Here is a 6,491-nt window from a genome sequence, read left to right as displayed (position 1 = left end):
CTTTTTCTAAACTTAAGTTGGCTACAATGTGATACCAAAAAATTAGGTCTATCATTTTTGTTGTTGCCATGGCAACGGTTTTCTGACGGGTACACCTGCCCAAAAATCACTGATCTAAGTCTCATCATCATCACTTTTCATATTTTTTTACATTTTCATTAGCATCAGACACCCTTGTGAACATCTGAAGTGGTCTGATGCACATAATAACCAAAATTGATATGCATTACCCAAGTTAGATGGAAAATACATTAAGGTGACATTTTGGGCAATACAATCAGGAAATGATGTCATAATGACATCATAATATCCAATAATGACACCAAACTGATGTCATTCATTGATCTTTGGCTGAAGATCACCCCCTCCAAGTTTGGTGGTCATACGCCATTCGGTTCCTAAGTTATGAGGGGGGGGTCAAAAGAGCCCCCCCCCCGGTCCCAGGTATGCCAAAAAAGCCCGGTCTGGATAGGGTTAACACATTTTCAAAACTCTTCACACAATTAGCAATACATCAGTCTTTTGTGGCCATACCATTCACACATTTCATGGGATTTTCACACAATTTACAGTCAGTAAACACATTTCCACAATGCTTACATTTTCATTACATACAAGATATGCCTTTTAACAAAATTTAAGATTATTTTTGTATTATTTACAATTGCTAACACACAGCATCCCACAATAGCAAATACAATTTGCTGAACCAAAGATACAGCATAAATGCAGCCTCCTTCAGCAATGGTATCAGTTCTAAAACAATATAGGCCCTATATCAGCTGATTACTAACAATTGAATAATTGGCCAATTGGTGATCCAAACAGCTGATCATAATATAGCTTAAAATTAGACACTTAAAAAGGGAAGCTTTTTGGAGTGATGTTTTTGGGAGTAGAAAGAGAATGTCTGGACGAGGAAGGCTGAGAGTGAGGGGCCCAGGGAGAGGCGCAGGCCCAGGGAGAGGTGCCGATGCAGGGAGAGGGGTAGGTGCAGGAAGAGGGGTAGAAGCAATGAGAGGGGCTGTTGCAAGAAGAGGTGCAGGCCCTGTATGAGTTGCTGGCCCAGGAAGAAGAGCTGGCCAGAGGAGAGGGCATGGAAGAGGGGTACGGATGCGTGGAGGCATTCAAAGAGCCGCAAGAACAGTGGTAACGGATCAAATCCGTGCTACAGTAATTGACCATGTGATTAACCATGGTCTGTCACTGAGACAGGCAGGTGAAAGGGTGCAGCCCAACTTGCCACGATCAACAATCGCCAGCATTGTTCGCACATTTCATCGAACCAACAGGTAGGCTTCATTTTACATGTATTATACAATTTACAATTTTACTTGATTTTACATGTAGGCCTATTTTCTATTCTCACTGGTAAATACTGTAAAGTCATATAGTAATTCTGTTTTTTTATCATCCCTCTAAAGGGTGCAACGCCTTCCTCACTCTGGGCAGAGGAAAGCTCCTCAACAGTGAGCAAGAGCTGGTCATTGTGGCAATGGTTGTGGCCAACAATGAAATAAAATTGTGTTAAATTCAGAACAGAATTGTTGACGACCAGGAGATGTTTCAAAATATCAACAGTATCAGCCTGACCACCATAACACACACTCAGGATAAACAGAGAGTGTGCATGAAGCAGCTCTACACCGTACCATTTGATAGAAGTAGTGATAGAGAGAAGGAGCTGCAAAGCATACAGTACATTCCGTTTTATGTCCAGTTCTTTTCACAAAGCACTTTGTGAACAATACAGTACCACATTACATTACAATACAATACAGTAATGATTTGATTTGCATGAACTTTGTTTCAGAGAGTAATGGAGTTGGAGGCCAACCAGGTTCCTCATGCCTTTATTTACGTCGACGAGGCCGGCTTCAACTTGGCAAAAAGGCGTCGCCGTGGAAGGAATGTCATTGGGCAAAGGGCTACAGTGGATGCACCAGGGCAGAGGGGGGCCAACATCACTATGTGTGCAGCCATTGGACATACAGGTCTGCTTCTGCACAAGTGTCAGGTGGGGCCTTACAACACAGAGCGCCTCCTTGCATTTCTCGATGACCTGTACCTGCACCTGGTTCCACAAGAGGATGATGAGGGTGACAGGACCTTCGTCATCACTTGGGACAATGTGGCTTTTCACCATTCACAGGCGGTGACAGCTTGGTTCAGGGACCACCCAATACTGGTGCGCCTCTTCCTTCCACCATATTCGCCCTTCCTAAACCCAATAGAAGATTTTTTTTCAGCATGGAGATGGAAGGTGTATGACCACCGGCCCTATGATCAAATGACCCTGTTGGATGCCATGTATGCTGGCTGTAGGGACATTGCAGTTGAAGATTGTCAAGGCTGGATCCGGTACTCAAAACACTTTTTCCCCAGGTGCATTGCCTTGGAGGACATAAGATGCGATGTGGATGAAAACATGTGGCCAAACCCAGATGACCGTAGAGATTAGATAGATAGATAGATAGATAGATAGATAGATAGATAGATAGATAGATAGATAGATAGATAGATAGATAGATAGATAGATAGATAGACAGATAGACAGATAGACAGATAGACAGATAGATAGATAGATGAAAAGATTTGATTTTTTGTTTGTTGGTTTGCTTGTTTGCATGGAAATACATGTAAACCTGAAACATAAAAGTCTATGTAGTTTCATGAAATGTAAAAAGTACTCAGAATTTTGAACAATTGTGTACTTTGACTGACTTCATGTACCTTGTGAAGTGAAAAAAATGTGTTATTGTCTGACAGAAGTGTTTCATTTTGGGTCGTATATCCAGTGTTGTGGTAACATTTGTATGTGCAGAGAAAAGATGAGCTATGTTTTGTAATGATAGTTAAGTGTTTATTTAACAGTATGTGCTTTTGAGAAGAAAACTAACAGTTTGGCCAATTGTGTTTCCTGGGTGTCACTCTGTGTGAAGAGTTTTGAAAATGTGTTAAATGGCTGGACAAACGCTTGTTAGCAACTGAAAAAAACTGTAAAACACTGTTGGGCACAGGGTAAAACTAATTTCTCCCAGTAACTTGGGCTTTTTTTGTTCTGGATTGCATGGATACTGTGACATAAGTTGGAAAAACTTCATTCCCACAACACACAAACAGAAACAGAAAGATTTTATGTCTTTTTCACAAAAACAACACAAAGCTAAACCCCACTGCCTATTTGGCAGTACAAAAAATACATTACATTACTGTATAGCCTATTGCTATGAAAAAAAAACCTCTATACTCAACTTGAAACACAGTAGAAACTTATTTTCTTCAGTGTTCTCCTTACTAATGAGGGTATTTTTCTGTAGTAAAATACTGAAATATTGTTTTTAGACTCGGAGTACACCGATGTGTATATATTTTACATATTTTTAAAATATTGGGTAACCACATGAAAGTTATGTCTTGTATACGTAACATATTTTTGAGTTCAAAAACTAAACAAATTGGTTTTCTCCATGCATCCACTCATTTTTCATCAATATGACATGCAATGTGTGTCCTTATGGGGTGATGATTTCAGATTGTAAACCGGTATGAAGAGAGTTTGCCCATGTGATGAGGAAGTGAACATAGTTGCAGTTGATTGTAGTGTTGTGAATGACAGTGTGTTCCATGAGAAACCCAGTGTTTTTCTTTATGAAAATTGAGTGTAATCCAGAGAATTGTGTGTAATGGTGTGAAAAGAGTGTGTTTTAAAACTGGAATTTGAGTGTTAAGTAGGAATTGTGTTTAGTGTTCAGTGTTCAGTGACATTGGTTAGGGGAGTTGGGAAATGGGTGAGATGTTCCGAAAATTGTGTGTGAAGTACCAGAACTTGTGTGGAGGCAATCGAGAAAAACTGTAAAAGTCTTCCACTGCTGAAATGTTTATCTTACCCCAGAGTTTAACATATGTCAAAATGAAGTTGCTACTTTAAAAACTCAAGGAGAAATAAACCAATGAAATTATTTTCCAAAAAGGGTGCCTGAACTTTCTCTTGGCACTGTATCGGCAGTCGATACAGTGCCAAGAAAAAGTTCAGGCACATTTTAAAGGGAGACCGTTTCACTGCATCATGTAGATATGCAATGTAGCCTCAGCTCCATCATATACCATATATCATATAGAGTTACATTGTAGCCACATCATGATGCATTCAGGCCTGTTTCATCTCAGAGCTGTATGGCATCTCTCTCTCTCTCTCTCTCTCTCTCTCTCTCTCTCTCTCTCTCTCTCTCTCTCTCTCTCTCTCTCTCTCTCTCTCTCTCTCTCTCTCTAACTCAATTCAATTCATTTCATTTCAATTCAAATCAATTCAATTCAATTCAATTCAATTCAAAGAGCTTTATTGGCATGACGGATATGAATACGAACATGTTGCCAAAGCAGTCGGTCCGTGTACTTTTTCGTTCATTCATTATTCTATTTTGGAATGAAATATGAAATTCAAAAAAGGGTGCAACTTCTTGTTTTGATTAAAGCAATACAAGCAGAAATTGCTGTATTTTGTTTTCTGCATGTGTTACTTCATACCATAATAGCATTATAAAAAATGGCAATATTTTTGATCGTTTTTCAATTTGTGATATTTGGCTATTCGTTTATTGAATTTCATTTGCCTGACCCTCCCCCTCTGTTTACCCGGAAGGAAAGTTTGCCGTCTGAAACGCATCAGAAAAGGTCTAGCTACCAAACGAGACACAGAACAGTAGCTGGAGCCAGAGACACAACAGAAAAATAATATAATGATGAAAAACATTTTTGCAATGTACAGGCTAGTAGGCCTATGCGCCGCACGCGTGATGGTTAGGCCTGTATTGGAGCGTGCGTCCGCTTTATAAAATAGAGATGAAGTTCCCTTTATGTTATGGACTCAACTTTATAGCCTAAATAAAGGCTAAAGTCTCTGGAATCAATAACATATTATACCCTTTCACATAGTAATATGCATAAGGGAGCAAACGGTCCAAAGCAGTGTTCTCACGCAAACTGTTGCGTATTCTGGCAAGTGTAATGAGCTGAAGCGCGCACTCTCCATACCGGGTTTTACGCATGTTGAATACACATTTCGCTTTGGTGTATTTGGAACATTAGTGATATTGTTGGAAAGCAATATGTCCGGGTAGATACACCTAAAGGCTTGAGATGAACTGTGAAACTGATGCTGATCGTAAGAACTGTCAATGTTCTCGATGACAGTTGGTCTACCCCTTCCCATCGAAGATATCTGTCCCGGTCGCACAGCTGCACTTCTGTTGGATTAGGACGCTATAATAGGCTACATGGCCAAATACAATCAAGTGTTAAGACCAGGCCTAAGCACATGAAATGTTGTTTCGAAAGTTAAATTGGTTGATAGGTTTAAGTAAAAAAAAAATAGACGGTAAATCATTCTTCTACCCCCCTCTAGGACGCCCTACTCAATGGTGGTGACGCGTATGCACATGCTTGTGGCGCTTGCTTGATATGGATAGCCCACGCAACCATCTCACAAATTCCTCGCACAGTCATCACAGATCGACCACATCGTTGAAGTGTAGCAACGTTCTGTATATTGCACCAACAATGCCTGCAAAGTCCGTTTGCCTCCAAAGAAACCATGCAATGAAGGCTCAACCAGCCTTCCAGGATTTACTCTCAGGTCACCCGAATTCAGAATAAACAAAAGACGCAATTCAGAAGGACATTTTTCTTTATTGCTTTTCTCTCTTTTCTAAGATTCAACATTTCATTTTCAGTACCTACAAAATAGCAAAATATGGCGCTTCGTTCCATTTCACAAGTGATATTCAAGCGTAAATCATCATAAACGAGTCCTTATTCCTTTCGCGTGTGATATCCAAAATAGAATAATGAATGAACGAAAATATACACGGACCGCAGTCATACAAATAATTGGAATCACAAAAGAGAAAGGTAAAAGTTATGGGTATGGTTGTACATACGGTATCCAACTAACATTGATAAATGCATCATATTAACATTTCTATATAGCCTGAGTATCATCCTCCGTAGTGACCGCGCTGGCTCAATACTTTCGCTTGCTGACCACGGAGTCTGACCCTGCAGCCACCCCCGGCAGTTGGAAATTATCTCACTTAATGAGGGAATTAGCCTTTCGCAAAACCCCTCCCACAAACGGCCGCCAACCAATCCGAGCTCAGCAACGGACTGTAGAACTTGTCGAGGTCCGTCAAAAACCTACGATTTCAGGGAGACATACAACGTGTGCCTATGGCACCGTCAGGGTCCGACACCATCTGAAGATTAATTAGGACCTCATTTTTTCACTTTCCCGGAGCAAAAACCTCAAGCGGACTGATAACAGGGATGGATTAAGCCATGTGAAGGCTATTAGCTCCAGGTGATCATATTTAAAATTAGCAGGCTAACTGTGCAATCGTCTTGTTTGCTAATATAGCCCCCTTCCCCCTTGCATTTAGCTGGCAGAAAACGTACCCTAAACAAATAATCAATGCATCGCTCAGACTTAAGGA

General features: G+C 40.4%; 1 pseudogene; it reads left to right on the top strand.

Annotated features, from left to right (window-relative positions):
• The first annotated feature begins 1,113 nt into the window (after positions 1 to 1,113).
• Positions 1,114 to 6,491, top strand: part of LOC134443674 (uncharacterized) — a 12,685-nt pseudogene continuing 7,307 nt past the window's right edge.

The sequence above is a fragment of the Engraulis encrasicolus genome, unplaced genomic scaffold (genome assembly GCF_034702125.1).
Source record: "Engraulis encrasicolus isolate BLACKSEA-1 unplaced genomic scaffold, IST_EnEncr_1.0 scaffold_34_np1212, whole genome shotgun sequence".
NCBI lineage: Eukaryota > Metazoa > Chordata > Actinopteri > Clupeiformes > Engraulidae > Engraulis > Engraulis encrasicolus.
Note: the sequence above shows the minus strand (reverse complement) of the source record. Positions and strands in the feature narration are given on the sequence as shown.